Source organism: Lithobates pipiens, unplaced genomic scaffold, assembly GCF_037356315.1.
Source record: "Lithobates pipiens isolate NorthernLeopardFrog02 unplaced genomic scaffold, aLitPip1_a1.2 Scaffold_41, whole genome shotgun sequence".
In the NCBI taxonomy this organism is placed as follows: Eukaryota; Metazoa; Chordata; class Amphibia; order Anura; family Ranidae; genus Lithobates; species Lithobates pipiens.
Genome location: NW_027507861.1, coordinates 4,807,541 through 4,828,378, shown reverse-complemented (window position 1 = coordinate 4,828,378; position 20,838 = coordinate 4,807,541). Strand labels below are relative to the sequence as shown.

Sequence of the window (20,838 nt, the reverse complement as noted above, 5' to 3'; positions counted from 1 at the left end):
CTGACCAATCTTTTCTGTGATCGATTGACAAATCCTTCCCTTCTTAGCTCATTCCTACAATCAATAAACCAATCCTTCCTGCTATGATTGAACAATGCTTTCTTCCTCAGAGCATGCCTGTGATCAACCAACCGATTCTTCCTGCAATCAAACAGAGTATGCATGTGATTGACCTTTTCTTCCCGTGATCGATCTGCCAATGTCATCTGCGATTGATCAAGAAATTCCTTCCTTAGATATTTCCTGCGATAGATTTAGTGATTCTTCCTGCAATTGATCGACCACTCTTTCTCTACTTTGATCCTTCCTGCGGTTGAACCTTGTTTAATCAATGTTTCCTTTGATCAATAAATTATTTTGATCCTTCTTTCCATTAACTGATGCTTCCTGCAATTAACCAACTGACTCATCCTGCGATCGACTTGCTGAACCTTCTTGCAATCAACAGACCAATCTTTCCTGTGATCGACTGAGCGGTCCTTCCTTCCTTTCATCCTTTCTGTGACAGATCCACCCTGTCTTACATCAATCCTTGCTGCAATCAATCAACTGGTCCTTCCTTCCTTCCTTTCATCCTTCCTGCAATCAACCAATCTGTCTTGTGAATGACCGACAGATCCTTCCTTTAATTGATTGACCGATCATTTGCAAGAGCAATCGATTCTGCTTTCAAGTAACAGATCATTCCTTACTTTGATCCTTCCTGCAATTGATTTGACCAATGCTTCCTTCATTTCATCCACAACCAATCCTTTCTTGATTGACTGAGCCTTCCTGTGATCAACTGATCAATCCTTCCTGTGATCAATCAACCGATATTTTCTCACTTTGATTCATACTGTGATCAACTGACCAATCCTTCCTGCAAATGACTGATTGATCCTTGATCCTTTGATCCTTGCTTCGATCAACCAATGCTTCCTACGATTGATCAATTATTTGATCTTTCCTTCCATCAACTGATGCTTCATGTGATCAAACAAGAAATGTTTTCTATTATCGACCAATCTCTCCTGAGATCGACCAATGTTTCCTGTGATCGATCAACCCTTCCTTCCCTCGATAAATTCTTTGATCCTTCTTTGTATTGACTGCTTCCTCCGACTGACCGATCCTTCCTGCAATCGACTGACTGATGCTTCCCTCCTTAGATCATTTCTGCAATTGACCATGCACTCCTTCCTGTGATCGACTGATCCTTTCTTCCTTTCTGTGACTGTCCGACAGATCCTTACTGCAATTGTACTGAGGGATCCTTCATGTGATGGATCGACTGAGCCTTCCTTACTTTGATCCAGGGATGGGCTGAACATCCCTGTTTGGTTTGCAGCAGAACTCCCAAACAGGGGCAAAAGTTCTAACCCGAACGCCATACCCTATTGAAGTCTATGGGAGCCAAACAGGAAAAATGAAAAGTGCCCATTCTGAAGTAATTGGGCATAAAAGGGATATGGAGGCCCGGGTACTGCACATGGGGACATGTATCAATAAAAAAACAAAAATTTAAGGAAATCGTTTTTTTTTTTTTTTCCAGGAGCAGTGATTTTAATGATGCTTAAAGTGCGACAATGAAAATTAAGAATACCTTTTTAAGTATTATGCCGGGGGGGGGGGAGGTCAGGGATGACCACGTCAGGGACCACCAGTGCCACGGATTTATGTGTGTAAACACACAAATCCCTGTGCTGTCAGAGGAGAGGAGACGTGCCGTTTGTGCCTAGTAAGTAGAAACAGTGATATGTCTCCTCTCCTACTCAGTCCTATCCCCATACAGTTAGAACATGCTGAGGGAACACACAGTTAACCCCCTGATCGCCCCCTGGTGTTAACCCCTTCCCTACCAGTATCATTTACACAGTAATTAGTGCATTTTTATAGCACAGATCGCTGTAGAAATGTCAATGGTCCTAAAAATGTGTCAAAAGTGTCTGTTGCAATAATGTTAAAAAATGCAGATCACCGCAATTACTAGTAAAAAATAATTAAAATGCTATAAATCTACCCCCTAGTTTGTAGATGCTATACATTTTGCACAAACCAATCAATACACGCTTATTGCGATTTTTTATTTTTTTATTTTTTTTTTATTTATTTATTTATTTATTTTTTTACCAAAAATATGTAGAAGAATATATATTGGCCTAAACTGATGAAGAAATTTCTGTTTTTTAAAAAACCTTTTTGGGGATATTTATTCTAGCAAAAAATATTGTTTTTATTTGAAAATGGTCGCTCTTTTTTGTGTATAGTGCAAAAAATAAAAATACGCAGAGGTGATCAAATAGCACCAAAAGAAATCTCTATTTGGACGCAAATTTTGTTTGGGTACAGCATTTTATGACCGGTTAAAATGACGCAGTGCCAAATTGTAAAATGTGCTCTGGTCGGGATGGGGGGAAAACCTTCCCAGGGCTGAAGTGGTTAAACCACCATATGAATGAAAACTGACAGTTGTAAGCACCCCCGACAGTGTTATATGGTGTTTCCCAATTCCTCTAACTGCTATTTTTGACAAATATCTTGGCTTTCTACAGGAAGTAGAAGGAAAAAAAGATCTACTGGGAGGATCAACAGGTAATAAAAATGTTACAAGTGGAGACTCGGAAAAACATACAATCTGTTATTTGTGCAGATGTTTATCATTTATGTACCGTATTTATCTGCGTATAACACTCACTTTTTTCCCCTTAAAATCAGGGGGAAATCGTGGGTGCGTGTTATACGCCGATCCATTGCCGATTGTGAGCCTCTCGTCTGCTCTCGCGGCTTTTGGTCACTTTTGGCCATTCTTGGTGGCTTTCGGGCATACTCGCCAGCTTTGGGCGGCTCTCGCATTCCCACGTGAGCTGCTGAAAGCTGCCGAGAGCGGCCGAGAGCTGCCGAGAATGGCGGAAAGCGACAAGGCTGCAGATGGACACTGACAAGGGTGCAATGATGGACAAGGGTGCAGATGGACACTAACAAGGGTGCAGATGGACAAAGACAAAGGGTGCAATGATGAACAAGGCTGCAGATGGACACTGACAAGGCTGCATTGAGGTGCATTTAAATGTGAGGTGTTTTTTTTCCTTAAAATTCCCTCCTAAAATTGGGGTTCGTGTTATACGCCGGCGCGTGTTATACGCAGATAAATACGGTAATTATTGATGTTGCCCATAGTTACAGTTTAGTGCCAACATCATAATATTTCCAGGGATAAGAAGTGTTCTTTGCAAACTTTACCCCAAACAGAGATCTGTCCATTCAGAGTCATTAAAGTGAACCCCAATCAGAGGAATCTCAGCCTCCCCGTAGAAGTGGTAAGGATAGGACCGCACTCTTTTTTTTTTGTAAGCTCAGATCTCTTGCAGTTGTATTGTGTGTGTATAGTCTATCGAGAGGATCAATAGCTGGACAGAGAAAACAATATAATAAGGGTATCAAATGTTTTTTCCTAATGGAATCTCTGAGGCTTTCAGTAGAATCAATTGGGATTAAGTGGTACTGTTGAATGAATCCCATAAACAACCGCGACTCAGTGTTGGAAGACCTACACCAGCTTGGGAAGTTGCTTTCTCACTAGACCGAGACTTCTCCCTGGCTGGTGCCCCAACTACAGACCTGCCTGCAAAGCTTTCATCCATGGGAGGATATGAAACATGGAACGGAAGCATCGATCGTGAAGAGGGAGGTGGAACATGTAATGGGAGGTGTGGACAAGGTGGACTTAGCTGGAGCCCTCAAGCCTGGTTGATGATGTATCAACAGTCAAAAGATTTTGGAATGGACTTTCCCAAATGAGGCCTCAGAGGTTTGGCAAGATGCCGCTTGACCACTAGTCTTTGTACTGCGGCATTGTTGGTCATGTATTCGCTCAGGATCTGGCAATGAAGAAAACACTTGGGAACACAACTCAGTTAGTGAACGATGAAAATGCATTACATGTTCCGACAAAGCTCCATGAAAAAAAAAAAGGTACACATGGGAATGTTGATGGGAAAAAAAAAAATGCAGTCATGGATGCTTATTTAACCACTTTCAGCCCCGGACCATTTTCCTGGCTTACCACTTTTTTGCGATTCGGCACTGCGTCGCTTTAACTGACAATTGCGCGGTCGTGCAACGTGGCTCCCAAACAAAATTTCTTTTTTTCCTCACAAATAGAGCTTTGTTTTGGTGGTATTTGATCACCCCTGCGGTTTTTAATTTTTGCGCTATAAACAAAAATGGAGCGACAATTGTGAAAAAAACGCATTCTTTTTTACTTTTTGCTATAATAAAATCACCAAAATATATATAAAAAAAAAATTTCCCTCAGTTTAGGCCGATACGTATTCTTCTACATATTTTTGGCAAAAAAATCTCGCAATAAGCGATTATTGATTGGTTTGCGCAAAAGTTATAGCGTTTACAAAATAGGGGATAGTTTAATGGCATTTTTATTAATATTTTTTTTACTAGTAATGGCGGCGATCATCGATTTTTTTTTTTTTTTTTTTTTTTTATTGTGACTGTGACATTATGGCGGACACATCGGGCATTTTTGACACATTTTTGGGACCATTGTCATTTATACAGCAATCAGTGCCATACAAATGCATTGATTCCTGTGTAAAAGACACTAGCAGTGAAGGGGTTAACCAGGGAGTGGCAGTGTAGGGGGTTAAGTGTTCCTAGGGGCGTGTTACTAACTGTTGGGGGCTGGGTTTTGTGTTAGTGAACACTGATCTCTGCTCCAATCACATGGAGCAGAGATCAGTGTCACTTGTTGTTGCTAGGCAGAACCGGGAGATGCTGTTTACAATGGCATCTCCCCGTTCAGCCACCCCGTGAGATGATCGTGGGTATCCCTATGAGACGATCGAGGGTATCCCCGTGGCGATAGAGTCTGCGGGACCTGCAACCGGACTCATGGGGGTCCCAACCGGCATGTGAGTGCGTGCCGCCGGCGCCGCGCACTCGATGGCAGGGCGGCATATTAAAATGGACGTACCTGGACACCAATATGCCTGCCCGTGCCATTCTGCCGATGTACATGGGCATGTGCCAGTCGGGAACTGGTTAAAAGAAAATTTCAAAAGGTAATATATTTGTAGGCCTTCTAAGTGTGTGTCTGATGGAGATAAGAACTAAACTCAAAGCATCCAACCATTACATTCCAGTTTGCTCACAAATTTTAGTTACTTTGTTTAAGTAGCATTTTATCTTTTCACTTCTTCCCTAGCTTGTGGGATGACATTGGGGCTGTGAAACGAATGCGATGTCAGCAACTTCTTTGATACCCTCTTCTTCCAGTGTTTCCTCTCTGCAGCTGAAGTTTGTGAATCCTTTGGTGATAGATGATGCCAACATTAACTGTAAAAGCCTTGTCACATTCAGAGCATTAAAATGGCTTTCCTCTGGTGTCTGTTAAGATGTGATGTCTGTGTAAAAAGCTTTGCCACATTCAGAACACTGATATGGCTTCTCTCCAGTGTGAGCCCTCTGGTGTCTGATAAGGTTTGACTTCAATGTAAAAGCATTGCCACATTCAGAACACTGATATGGCTTCTCTCTGGTGTGGACCCTTGTGTGTCGGAAAAGGGCATCCCTCCCTATAAAAGCTTTGTCACATTGTGAACACTGATATGGCTTCTCCAGTGTGAGCCCTCTGGTGTCTCATAAGCTCTGACTTCTGTTTAACCACTACCATACAGGGCACTTTCGCCCCCCTTCCTTCCCAGCCCAATTTTCAGCTTTCATTGCTCTCGCAACTGTATCCAAATGAAATTTTTATCATTTTATCGCACAAATAGAGCTTTATTCACGACTCTGTTTTTTATTTTTTTGCGATATAAGTGCAAAAAAAGCAGATATTTGGAAAAAAAAACAATATTTTCTTTTTTCTATTTTAAAAGAAATCCAATAAAATCAAATTTTGTCATAAATTTAAGCCAAAATGTATTCTGCTACATGTCTTTGGTAAAAAAAAAAATTAATTTATGTGTATAATAATTTGTTTGTGTGATCACGGACATATGTACGCAAATGATCATGTACAGATGTGTGCAGGTGATCACTGGGACATGTGATTTTAGTGGGACATGTGTTTTTTAGGGGGGACATGTCTTTTTATTATTTGGGGACATTATTATTTGGGGACATGTGTGGTGACATGTGTATTTTGGGGACATGTGTGTGTACACTGTAGGTTTACACTAGACTGGTGATCAGTGAGTGAAAAGCTGTAAAAACAGCTCATACTCACTGATCACCAGCCGTCTGCAGCGATCTGCTCTCCTCTCCTCAGCGACGACTTCCGTGTGAGGAGAGGAGGAGCCGATTGCCTAGCAACCAGCTGTTTGTTTTGATCACATGATGGCTGTGATTGGACACGGCCATCATGTGATCAGGAGGGCCAATCACAGAGCACCTCCTGCCGATCAGAGATGCGCCGTGTCCGGGTGACACGAGCGCATCTGGATCGCGCCGCTGCGTAAGCAAGCACGCGCGCGCGTGTGATCCCCCTCCTTCCGAAGGAGGCGGCTCCCACCCGGCCGTATATGTACATTAGCCCGGGTGGGAAGTAGTTAAAGGCTTTGCCACATTCAAAACACGGATATGGATTTTCTCCGGTGTGAACCCTCTGGTGTATGATAAGATCATTCTTGGTTGTAAAAGCTTTGTTACATTCAGAACACTGATATGGCTTCTCTCCAGTGTGAATCTTCTGGTGTTTGATAAGATGTGACTTAAATGTAAAAACTTTGTCACATTCAGAACACTGATAAGACTTCTCTCCATTATAAACCTTCTGGTGTGTGATAAGTTTTGCCTCCATTGTAAATCTTTATCACATTCCAAATAAGAAATATATTCTGAAATGACTCCTCTTATGTATATATGGGATGGACTTTACTGTAAAGCCATTGTCATTTCCATAAAATGGCTTCTCTCCTGTTGTCCTCTGAGTTTGGATCAATGTTGAAGAGGATTCAGAACAACCTTTAGAACGCTGATATGTCTTGTGTCCTGTGTGAATCCTCCAGTGAATTGTGATAAAGGCTTTCAGTCACTTCAGACCCATACGGCTCATTTACCATGTGACTTAGTTGTATTGATGAAGTTCAACATGATAGAAAACTTGGTTCATCAATCCATCTGTACAGAAAAAATAAAACCAAAGTCAGAATTATATAAAAAGAGCTGAATAAAGTTTCTTTTGTTAAAATGTATTATTAAATACATCTAATATATAGAAACAATATACTGTATATGCAATATTATTTTACTGAGGACAATATATTATTCCCATTGGCTGATAAAATTGACATTTTATTACAATTTCCAGTGGGAGAATCTCATTCTTTGCTCTCATTCGGAGAAAAGTGCTGCATAGTGGTGGGGAAAGTGCCGGGGTTCAGATTTGTGGGTACTTTAGGCAAGCCGTCTAAAAATCCAAAAATTGCAGACTTAAACGCAAACCTCATTGAAATGAATAAGAGGCGAATCTTGAAAATCAATTATCTGCATTTTCAAAAGCAAGTTATTCCTAATTATCTTCCTCGCACTTCAGGAATGTGGTGAGATCTTCCTTCCCTTTGATCTCAGTAACCCTGGAAACCCACAGAGGCATTTCAGTGGAAAAGAAGATCTCACCACTAGGGATGAGCCGAACACCCCCCGGTTCGCACCAGAACTTTCGAACGGACCCCAAATTCGAACGAACTTTAGAACCCCATTGAAGTCTATGGGACTCGAACGTTCGAAATTAAAAGTGCTCATTTTAACGGCTAATATGCAAGATACTGTCCTAAAAAGGGTTTGGGGACCTGGCTCCTGCCCCAGGGGACATGGGTCAATGCCTAAAATAATTTTAAAAATGGCCGTTTTGGGGGGCGTGGCCTGACGCGAGTTCCGGATGGTCGCATAATACCGGAGCTCCGGAGACTGGGGATCTAAGCGGCTAATATCGATAACATCCGTGCCCTTTGGAAGCATACCCCGTCAGCGGAAGACCTTCCCTACCCTCTGGGACCATGCCCGGCAAGCGCCGAGGTGCGGGAAAACCGCAACGGCTCACGGACTTTTACACTAGGCTCCCTGACAGGGAGACCCAAGATGGCGCCCGGGCCTACTCTCCGCAGAAAGCATTGCCGCGCACGAGGGACACAGAAGCAGGTAACCGGCGACATAAACAGTCCCCCATCAATGGCCAGCACTCCTACCCTTCCTCCCCTTCTACTAGCAGCCCGGTTAAATCAAAACCCAAGCTAGATGGCAGCGGATTGAGCGAAGAGGGCAGCCCATCCGCAGACTCAGGGGATGACACCCGGGAGCTACCCGAACCCATCGAATCCTATCCCACTCAAAATCAACCGGTGGTTGATACTGTACTGAAAGACATGTTGTTATCGCTCCGCAGCACCATCCAGTCGGATATGGCAGCCTGTATGCACGGGTTTCATAAAGATCTTAATGCTATTGGAGTTAGAGTGGATCACATAGAAACTAAGATGGGAGAATATGCTGGGACTATAAATGATCTAGTTGATGCCCATGAGGAGAGGGAAGGGGAGGTGGAGAGGCTAAAGGAGAAATTAGCGGACCTCGAAGATAGGTCACGAAGAAATAATATCAAAATCAGGGGTATCCCCGAAACGATCGTACAGGCCGACCTTCACACGCACGTGGTGACGATGTTTAAACAAATACTCCCAGAGGCGTCGGATCTTGACGTGACGATCGATCGGATTCATCGTCTTCCCAAACCGACTTACTTATCTGATCAGGTACCGAGAGATGTACTTTTAAGGCTACACTTCTTCCATGTGAAAGAGGACCTTATGGCAGCCATGCGTCAAAAAGAACGTATTCCGCCACAACTTCAGCACTTGCAGTTTTTCACAGACCTTTCGCAATTCACTCTTCAGAAAAGAAAGAACCTAAATACCATTACCAAAGCTTTGAGAAACCATAAGATAGTATACAAATGGGGATTCCCTACGAAATTGACTGTGACCAAGGATAATCGCACATACCACATTACTTCGCTGGAAACTGGCATCACCCTCTTACGAGAGTGGGGTATACTTTCAGACTTGGACATCAGTGCAGCAATGTCTTCCGCCCCGAAAATGGTTGCTCAGGATTGGAAAACCGTCACCTCAAAGAACGCCAAATCGCACTCGTGAGACGGGACGGATGTATACCTCTGAATTTGGGTCCCCATGTTCTCTGTTATTGAGGAGCCTCAGGCTGAACTTTCTCCCCCAGTTACCTTTGCAGCACCCGCTGCTCACGGCTATTTTTTGTTAGACCTGCTCTAGAATCCATAGAGCGACTGTTGCTAATCCGTTCACTAATTAATGTTCTTTTTTAATTTCTTCTGTTACATTCTCTTGTTGTTTTTTTTCTTTTTTTTGGATGCTATACCAATTGCCAACCGTTACCTACTTACCAAATGGAGGATGAGGGCCGAAAAGGACATCCTAGGTTGCTTCATGGCCAGAATCACAGGACCTTCACAGTTCCAGGACTGGATCATCCCTCCTCCTAAAAGTGAGTATTGTTTACCTGACAACCCTGGTGGCATGCTTGAGGGGGAATTGGACCCCTCATGGGGAGTAGAGCCCTTTTGCGGAGGGGCTGCTCAGCACACTTTTCAGCATCCCTTGCACCCAACCCCTCTATGGCTCTAAATATATTATCTATTAACACTAAGGGGCTCAACCACCCGTGAAACGTCACTCGCTATGGAGAGAAGCGGAATCGCACAAATGCGATATTGTCTGTGCCCAGGAGACTCACTTCGTGACTGCTAAAGCTCCCAAATGTTCACACAAAAAATTTCCGCACATATTCACAGCTAACGCGAATACCAAACGAAAAGGGGTCCTAACGGCTATCAGAGACTCTGTGGCTTTTCAATTGCACGAAGCTATTAGTGATCCCCATGGCAGATTCTTGATACTAATTTGTGATGTGAACTTAACTACCTACACGATTGTAAACGTATACTCCCCTAACAACCACCAGGTGAGGTTTTTTAACAGCTTGATGCGAAGAGTACGGAAACTCCAAAGGGGAAGGCTGCTTATGTGTGGAGACTTTAATTTAACCCCGGACCCGGCTTCGGATTCTACATCTCAGTCCACGCGGCTGCGCCAGGCTATGCAACCCGCTATACATCAACACGGCCTATATGATGCTTGGAGATGCCTGCACGCAAACGAGCGGGCCTATACCTACTTTTCCCCTCCACACCAGGTGTATTCCAGGATAGACCTGTTTTTAGTTGATCAGCAGTCTCTGTTGCAGACCTCTTCGGTGGACATCGAGCCAATAACTTGGTCTGATCATGCACCGGTGGTGCTATCCATGGCGGGCTCGGCAACAGTTACTGCGAGCCCGCTCTGGAGAATCAACACCTACGTGCTTCAGAGAGAGGAGTGCAAGAAGGTCCTCCGGAAACATCTGACTGAATTTTTTATTGATAATGTTGATTCTGTTACAGATCCATTTGTGTTATGGAACGCCCATAAGGCGTATATGAGGGGAATTTGTATCCAAATGGGAGCGAGGCTAAAGAGGCAGAGGCAAAGCAAAATTACAAGCTTATTGTCAGCCATTGAGAAACTAGAATCGCTTAATAAAGCTAAACCGACAGCCCTTATTTCCCAAAAATTAGCTCAGCATAGACACGACCTGAGGGTACTGCTACTCGAAAACTTTGAGAAATACAGCAAACGTAGGAAAATGACATTTTACACTTCTGACAATAAGGGGGGTAAACTCCTGGCCCATAAAATCAAGGGCCACAGGTATAAATCTAAAATCCCATTTATCTTCCACCCTACCTCTAACACGAAAGAAACTCACCCTAAGAAAATAGCGGACGCCTTTAGTTCCTATTATAGTGCACTATATAACCTTAAAGACGACCCCTCGACCCACCAGCCAAATCGAGAACACATTGTGGACTTTCTTTCCCGACTCCCGATCCCACGTCTTACCCAGGAGCAAGTGGATGTGCTCAATGCCCCATTTACTGATGTTGAAATTCAGTCAGCAATTAATTCCCTACCAACTAATAAATCCCCTGGACCGGACGGCTTTAGCGGTGAATACTATAAACTGTTTAAAAACGTTCTTACCCCACACCTTACCACAATTTTCAATAAAGCTGCTGCCTCTGCTTCTTTCCCGCCAGAGATGCTGGAAGCTTTGATCATAGCCTTGCCTAAGCCGGGGAAGGATCCGACATCTCCGCAAAATTTTAGACCAATCTCTTTACTCAATAGCGATTTGAAGCTATATGCCAAAATAATCGCCGCTCGGATGGTGGATATTCTACCTTCGATCATTCATCCTGACCAGACGGGCTTTACAAAAAATAGACAGGCCTCAGATGCGACCCGTAGACTTATTAACTTAATTCATCTGGCCGAGGCGGAGGGGAGGCCTTCTCTGCTTCTGTCTCTAGACGCGGAGAAGGCCTTTCACCGAATTCATTGGCAATATCTCGGTGAGGTTTTAAGGGCCTTTGGATTTGAGGGCGGCATCGACTCGGCTATTAAAGCATTATACTCTACACCATCGGCGAGAGTTTTTGTATCAGGAGTTATGTCCTCCCCGTTTTCTATTTCAAATGGAACACGGCAGGGGTGCCCTCTCTCTCCATTGATATTTAATCTACTGATGGAACCTCTGGCAATCCATATTAGATCCCATCCTCGCATAACGGGTTTCGGAGTTGGGGCAGATAGTCATAGTATCAGCTTGTTCGCTGACGATGTGATATTGATGCTGACTAATGTGGAGACTTCCCTGGCTGAGGCACATGAATCTTTAACGCTGTTCAATAAGGTTTCATATTGCAAGGTAAACGAAGGGAAATCTCAGATACTAGGATTGGGGATAGATGGTGGAACTAAATCCAGACTACAGAGAGCCTTCCCTTATACTTGGAGCTCTACTGGCATCAAATACTTAGGTATAGTGCTCTCTGAGAGAATAGGTAAATTGTATAACGACAACTATGTGCCATTCCTGGAGGATCTGGACTCCAAACTGTTGCCTATTTCCAAAAAGGAATTGTCTTGGTCCGGTAGGTTGGCTGCTTTTAAGATGCTGATATTACCCCAATTATTATATATATTTAGGACCCTTCCTATTCCGGTTCCAAACGACTTTTTCGCTAAAGCACAATCTAAGATTAACTCCTTTCTATGGCAGAGTAAAAAAGCTAGGTGCGCCTTCAGGAAACTGATTCAGACGAAGAGTGCGGGAGGGGCAGGTCACGTTCTGCTGCGGGATTACTATCTGGCAGCTATTTTGGCTCAGGCAAGGTACTGGTTTGTTCAAGGCAGAGGTACTAGATGGTTAGAAATTGAACAAGCTCTCAGTCAATACACGCTTGGGACTCAAGGTGGGGATGTGACGTCGGAGCGTTGGGGGAGGAGCCTGACGCGGCGGCCGTGAGGGCTGAGAGAGACAGCTATCCACGGTGGTGAAGGAACCAGATGGAAGACCGGGGACACGGCGTGGAAGCCTCCCGTTAGGACGATCTGTCTCCCCCCCCCCCTCAGAGCAGGCTGAGACCTTTGTGGAGAGCGATAGTGGCAGGTGAGAGCGGCCGCACAGCACAGCCTCCGGACGGACGGGAGATGTGAGCAAGAGATCAGCAGTAGCTGGTGAGAGTATCTCCCCCATCCCTCCCCCCCCTTTCCCCTCCGAGATAACTCGCATAAGGTGATCTGGTTACAATGGAAAAGTCAGCAGCAGCTGGAGAAGGAATCTCTCCCCCCTGATAAGGAGGACTGAAGGCGACAGGATAAATAGGTGATTTTGTTCCTTATCTTTAGCCGTGAGACCTGTTGTGTATAATGCATGTATACCTCTACCCTCTCTACCTCCCCTTTCTTAGACGCTATAGCTGTCTGCATGTTTGATAATTAACCCCTGGGATGCTCAAGAGCAAGACAGAACAAGTGCTTGTGAGATATACAGTGAAGGTTAAAATGCTTATTGGTGATACCAAGACATGCACTAACACATGCAGAGACAATCTTTATATAGCAATTGCATAGGTATGAATGATTGAGCAAGACTAAGAATCTGTGGGAGGAAAGAAAAAGGAGAGGAAAAGGAAAGAAAAGAAAGAGGGACTGTTATTAAATCTTCTCAAGGATACGTGAAGATAAAGAAAGGTTTTTTTTTTTTTTCTCCTGAATTGCCCCCCCTAAAAATATCAGTTTGGAGTAAAGCAATTTAATAGCCAATCAATAAACGGACTAGTTGAAAGGTTTTACTTGACATACTACCTAATTATCATATATTAAAGGGGGAGGAGACGGTTTCAAGAAGTAATTTACATGAGAGACAAAATGAGTCTGAATACATCTGTGGGTAATCCATGAACATGTAACTACTGTATTTGCAAAGAACAGAATTACCGACCACTAAAGAGAGGTCTCTCTTTCTTGGGTGTTTTTTCTTTTTTTTTTTTTCCTTGGAACATACACAAAGGAAAAGAGGAGGGGAAGGAGGAATATACCACAAATCCCAGAGAGATAAGCACATGGGAAGAGGGGTAAGCCGGAGGGGGTGTGGACCCAGAAGAAATAATGAAAGGTCGATCCCAAAAAGTAACAGAACCCAAAAACCCCAGAGAAAGTTTAAATTCGAGTGCAAACGCAAGTTCAATCCAGAAATACCTGACAACTAAAGAAGGGAATATTAGAAGTCCCAGCATGGAAAAAAAAATAGCTCAGGTAAACAAAGGCGCAAGAAAAGAGGCAGCTAAATTAAAGGGGGTTCAAGGAGAAAAGATGCAGGAGATTATGGAAATAGAGACGGAGACTACAGAGAAGGAAGACCTGAGAAGCGAATCCCTAATGCCTACTAAGTTGGATATGTTAGCAATGTTTGAGAGAATGGAAAACCTGATTAAAAGTGAGGTCTCCAATGTGCGTATGGATTTGGGACATCTGTTAAAAAGGGTAGAAGAAGTGGAGGAGAGGGCGGAGAGACAAACATTGGAGATAGCTGGGCTAAAAACACAAATGAAAGAGCTGCAAAGACAACAGAAAGAATGCTGTTATAAAATGGAAACGCAAGAAAATCAAAATAGGCGCCAAAACTTAAAGATAAGGGCTATACCAGAGCAAAATGGAGAAAATCTGGAGGAAAAAATGAAGAGGATACTTAAACCCCTATTGGAGAGAGGAGAGGCAGAAAAGATAAAAATCGATAGAGTACACAGAGTGAGGAGACCTCCCGGGTTAAAAGAGGATACCCCACGGGATGTGCTTATTAAGTTTCATAAGTACTCAGACAAAGAAAAAATATGGAATAACCTTAGGAAGGGACCCCCTCTACAGTACGAACAAAAGACTCTACAAGTGTTCGCGGATCTATCAGCAGAGACCCTAATACGAAGAAGAAAGCTTAAACCACTGTTGGACCAATTAAGAGGACTAAACATTAGATATAGCTGGGGATTTCCCGCAGCATTAATAGTACATAGAGATGGGAAAACAGTAAGGTTGAGACTTTTGGAAGATATGCAGGACTTCTGCAAAAATCTACAGATACCAATTCCAAAGGAGTATGAAGGGTCAATAGGAGAGGAGTTATCGGGGGGAGGAGGGGGGTGGCGAGGGGTATAGGGAGAGGGGGAGGGAAGAAGTAGTAAAAAGGATGCTCTAAATCTATGGAAATATATTGAGGTGGTGGAAGATGCTCTTTGAGGGGGGTGGGGGGGCTAGGGAAAAGTCTCTCTCTTTAAGGGCCCACCCCGTGATCATAGGATCCGGGGAGGTGCCCATGGGGCGCCGGGTTGGGGTCTCCACCTCAAGGGAAGAGGTGCAGACACCAGGATGGGGATATATCCAGGTTGGATGCAAGAGGCCCGGAGATGGGCCATGGGGAGGGTGAAGGTGGGAGGGTTGGAGAAGAGGGTGGGGAGATGGGCCATGGGGGGGATGAGGGTGGGAGGGTGGGAGAGGAGGTTGGGGGGGGTGGGTGGGGAGGGGGGGGGGGGAGGGAGAGAGGAGAATAACCTATAGCTCAAGATCTCGAGAAAAGGGCACTGATTGGGTCCCAGTATGATAGTGGTAAATTGTATGACGTATAATGTGAGAGGTCTAAATGTAGTTAACAAACGGTTTAAGATATTAAGAGAACTGGAGCAGCTTAATGCAGAGATTGTGTTTTTACAGGAAACGCACTTAACCCATGAAAGTAAAGTTAGACTGTACTCCCCAAGATATCCTATCTGGTATTATGGAGACTCAGCCTCAAGTAGAACAAGGGGGGTAGCAGTGGGGATAGGCCGGGATATTCAATTTACAGTAGAGGGTAGGATGGGAGACCCGGAAGGGAGGTTCTTGTTTCTAAAAGGAAAACTATGGGGAATAAAATATACCTTGGCAAATATATATAGCCCGAATAAGAACCCAATAAGTTATCTGAGAAAAACGCTGGGGAAACTTTGGGAATTTAAGGAGGGGAAGGTGATTGTGGCAGGAGACCTGAATTTTCCGATGAATCCGAGACTAGATAGTTCGTCCCATGCACGGGAGACGGCGAACATGCAGCGAAATGTAATTAAACAATGGATGACCGAATTCCAGCTGATAGATGTTTGGAGAATACAACATCCGAAGAAACGGGATTACTCGTTCTACTCCCCCGTGCATGGGACGTACACTAGGATAGATTATTGGCTGGTGGAACATCAGTTATTGGAGGAAGTGGTGGATACGGACATCGGATCTAGGACTTTGTCGGATCACGCACCTGTAATTATGAGAATTAAAATCCCAGAGATAAAGAAACCCCCGTTTACTTGGAAGCTAAACAAAGATTTATTAGACGTAGAAGGAGAGGAAACAATAAGAAAGGAGTTGCAATTTTTTTTTGCCTCAAATGAGAAGGATGATATGGCGGAGAACATACTATGGGAGGCCCATAAGGCTTACATAAGAGGAATATATATCTCACTTGGGGCGAAAAGAAAAAAAGAAAGGAATAAAAAGGTAAAAGAATTAAGAGAAGAAATTAGGAGATTAGAATTAAAACACAAAATAGAGAAACAAAATGGAAAGGGAGAGATACAGGGGCTACAACGGAACCTAGCTATAAAAAAACTAGAGCTGGAGGAAACAATAGAGCAAGAAGTAAGGAGAGAATATCATAAAATAACGAAAGAGCGATATTTCCTGGGAAATAAGAATGGCAAGAGTCTAGCTAGGATATTGAGGAAAAAGAAAGCAAAAAATTACATTGAGAAAATACTAGATAAAAATAATGAGATCAAATATAAGACTGAAGATATAGCGGAGGTATTCAGACAATATTACGAGCAATTATATTGGGTGAGAAAAAAGGAGACAGAGCAACAAGAGAACATTAGAAAGGGGAAAATCAAAGAATATATAACAAGTACTAAGGTCCCTACACTACCACAGGAAATAGTACAGGAATTGGATTCCCCCATAACAATATTCGAAGTTAGTCAAGCAATAAAAGAAACAACAGGAGGGAAAAGCCCGGGCCCAGACGGCTATATAATTGAATATTATAAAAAATTTGGGGAAATTTTGTCACCAAGGTTATGTGCATATTTTAATGGCCTAGATATAAAATATGGATTGGGTAAGGAAGCCTCTCTAGCAATTATCTCCACAATATTGAAAGAAGGGAAGGATGGCACGATATGCTCAAATTATAGACCAATCTCACTGTTAAATACTGACATAAAATTATTTGCAAAAATATTAGCTACTAGAATGAAAAGAATAGTCCCGAACTTGGTCCACCCAGACCAAGTGGGGTTCGTGGGGGGCCGAGAGGGAAGGGATAATGGAGTGAGGACACTACTGCTTCTCCAGAAGGCTCAAGAGAGCAGAATCCCCAGTCTTCTCTTGTCAATAGATGCAGAAAAAGCATTTGACCGAGTGGACTGGGGATTTATGCTGGGCACGTTGAAAGAAATGGGATTTGGTACCCGAATCCTGAATTGGATAAAGACACTCTATGAGTGCCCAAAGGCAGTGGTAAGGATAAACGGCAGCCTGTCTGGCCCCTTTAGAATGTATAACGGGACTAGGCAAGGCTGCCCACTGTCACCCATACTGTTCGTGTTGACTTTGGAACCTCTGTTAGAGACAGTGAGGAAAAACCCTGATATAGGAGGAATTGAGCTGGGGGAAGAGGTACATAAGGTAGCCGCATTTGCGGACGATGTCCTATTTTATGTGACAAAACCTAGAATCTCTATGCCAAATTTGGTAAAGAGTATCGAGCAATATGGAGATCTATCAAATTTTAAAATAAATTTGAAAAAAACTGAGGTTTTAAGTGTCGGCACGGGCAGTGGGGAAGAACAGGATATCAAGGGCGAATTCCCCTTCCTATGGAAAAAGGAAATTAAATACCTAGGTATAAAGTTGGCAGCCTCATTAAAGAAAATCTATGAGATAAACTATATCCCCCTACTGGAGGAAGTAAGAGAAGATATAAAAAAAATAATGACGAAACCATTGTCCTGGTTTGGCAGGATCAATTCCCTTAAGATGATTATACAACCCAAAATATTATATAAGTTACAGATGCTACCGATATATATCCCTCCAGTCTACTTTAATATTATTAAACGCCTAATAACCAAGCTCATTTGGAAAAATAAGAAGCCTAGAATAGCCTTAAAGGTATTACAACTGGGAAAAGAGAGAGGAGGTCTAAAAGTACCGGATTTTAAGAAATATTACGAATCTATAGTATTAACACGGGTGGTGGAATGGACAAAAGTAGATAATGAAAAAAGATGGGTGACAATAGAACACAGCGCCGCAGAGACACGACTAGGAAAGGAAATTTGGATACCACCGAAACACAGATCACTTGGACCAACAACACTTGCACTCACAAAAAATGTTTTCAGGATATGGGATGGAATTCACAAGCACAATAAGTGGAAATATAATTCCCCATTAATGGCAATAAAAGAAAATAATCTATTCCCACCGGGGAAGAGCACTATGGGAGGACACTGGATTAGAAGAGAAGATACCCAATTGAGACATATAACAAATGCGGGTAAAATAAACACGTTAGAAACATTACAGGAGTACATGGATATAGATGGATGGAGGTACCTCCAGCTCAGACATTTTGTCGCGTCACTGCCACAACCATTGAGATGTGGAACAGACCTCAACGTCCTAGAGCGGATGTGTGAGGGGAAAATAAAAAGAGTAAATATATCACAGATATATAAGTTGCTGGGAGAAGTGGACGAGACGGAGGTACCTACATATATTAAAAAATGGGAAGAAGAAATAGGGCCACGAGGGGAGAAACAGAATATAGGAAAAATTCTGCACTTAACGCACGGGACATCGAAAAATCTTAATACAATAGAAATGAATTATAAAAGCCTTGTTAGATGGTATAGGACACCAGACAAGATGAGGAGATACCAGGAAGAGCAATCTGGGATGTGTTGGAGAAGGTGTGGACAGCAAGGGAGTGCGGCACATATCTGGTGGGAATGCCCAAAAATTAAAAATTACTGGAGAGAAATGTTAACTTTAATAAAAATAATAACAGGAATTCAGGTATTAGAAAACCCATGGACATGCCTTTTTCATGGAACAGACACCCCAACTCAAAAATACAAAGAAGGCCTCATAGGAAACCTAATAAATGCAACAAAGAGCTTGATACCCCAAAATTGGAGACAGGTGGAAGCCCCAAAATTGAGAGAATGGATAGGAAAAGTAGAGGACATGTATAGAATGGAGGGATGGGAAGAGGATGAGGAGATCGGGGAAAAGAAATTTCGAAAGAAATGGAAGCAATGGAAATTGTTTAAATCAACGAAGAAATATGAAGAGGTAGCAGAGCTATAGGGGGGGGGAGGGAGTAGGTTGCATATGTATATGTAAACTATGTTTTATAATTTTTGTATGAAAAAATAACTTAAATAAAGATTAAAGAAAGGGAAAAAAAAAAAAAAAAAAAAAAAAAAAAAAGAAAAGAAAAACTGCCACAATGATGTGATTATATGGAAGGGACGCTGAGCGTTAAGCTGAGGTAGGTCCTACGGCTATGAATTGGTTTCACTGAGTTGGCAAAAAAAAAAAAAAAAAAAAAAAAAAAAAAAAAAAAAAGAAATTGAACAAGCTCAATGCCCACAGCATCCCATAGCAGACTTATTACTAACAAGCCCACTATCCCCGAGGTTGGGTGGAATCTTATCCCCTTCTATGAAGGCCACGCTGACGGCCTGGAAAATACTACTAGATAATGTCACCCCCGATCAACCCACCAAGGCACTTCCTTTAACTCTATCAAGCTTAAGACTCCTTATTCCGCAGTTATCCGTTGGGAAATGGCAGAAGAGGGGGATTCTTTCAGTGCAAGATATTATGTTAGGCCCAGCAATTAAAACGTTCAGAGCGTTACAACTAGAGTTTGGGTTGGAGACTAGGGACCAATACACTTACATGCAGATAGCACATCTCCTTAATACAATCCCTATAACCGAAATCCCCCTCCCGGTGAGAGTATATTTATTTTACCGAAACGATCAGACAAACATTAAAGGCATATCTTTGTTTTATAACCTCTTAAACCGCAAGTCGGAGTTCCGGAGGTCTCCATCTATGAGATCGTGGGAACTAGTGTTGGGGCACTCTTACTCACTGGAACAATGGGAGGACTCTATAAAGGTTGTGTACCTGGCGACTAAATCAGCTAATATGTGGGAACTTTCTATTAAAATCTTGTTAAGATGGTATCTAACCCCGGTGAGGCTGGCGGGTTTCCATCCCCAGGCCTCACCGCTCTGTTGGAGACAATGCGGTTGTAGGGGGTCGTTGGGCCACATACTTTGGATGTGCCCAAAACTGATTACGGTGTGGCGTCAGGTGTTTCACCTGATCTCCGCAATCACTGGCACTCTCACGAGCGGAGATCCTGGACTGGCGGTGTTATCACTAGGGATTGATAAATTTCCGAAAAAGTACAGACTGATAGTTTTTCATATATTGGCGTGTACTAGACTAGCGATACTAAGGCGATGGAAGACCGTAGACACACCTCAGTTAGGGGAGATCATTAGAGAGGTGGACATACACATACAATATGAATTAATGTTCGCAGCAGCTCAGAACAACCTAGAAGCCAAACGAGTCTTATGGAAGCCCTGGTTAGATTGGCACAAATCTGCTTCTTACTAATACCATTGCATATTTCTAGGCGAACTATTCTCTTATAACTCCTGTGATAATACTTTTGCTGATATCCTATGTCTTTAAATACATACTCTAATTATAGTATATACTTCTTGAGAGGCAACAAATCCAACTTAAGTGGAACAAAAAAAAAAAAATTTACTATGCATCCGGTTTTCCTTCTTCTTTTATTTAAATTTTCTTGACTTTCTTTTCAAAATTTCTGTGTTATTGTACATTTCTGATTGCTACCCCACGCTGAGTTCTTGTAAATTCTGAATGTATAAATGTCTGATCTTTGTATGATATTGTGACTTTGTGACATTCAATAAAAAACTATTGAAATTAAAAATGGCCGTTTTGGCTGGAGCACTGATTTTAATGACGATTAAAGTGAAAAAAAAAAAAGTGAAATATTCTTTTAAATATGGTGCCTGGGGGGTGTCTGTAGTATGCCTGTGAAGTGCCACGTGTTTCCCGTGTTTAGAACAGTCCCTGCACCAAATGACATTAAACGGAAATAACACCATTTAAAACTGCTTGCGGTTTTATTGTTATATCTGGTTCCTGCAATATGGATGAAAATCATTGAGAAAAATGGCATGGGTAGCCCTCCCTGCCCATTACCAGCCTA

General features: G+C 42.7%; 1 pseudogene; it reads right to left on the bottom strand.

Annotated features, from left to right (window-relative positions):
* LOC143956787 (uncharacterized) overlaps window positions 1-20,838 on the bottom strand; it is an 802,170-nt pseudogene that overhangs the window by 766,873 nt on the left and 14,459 nt on the right.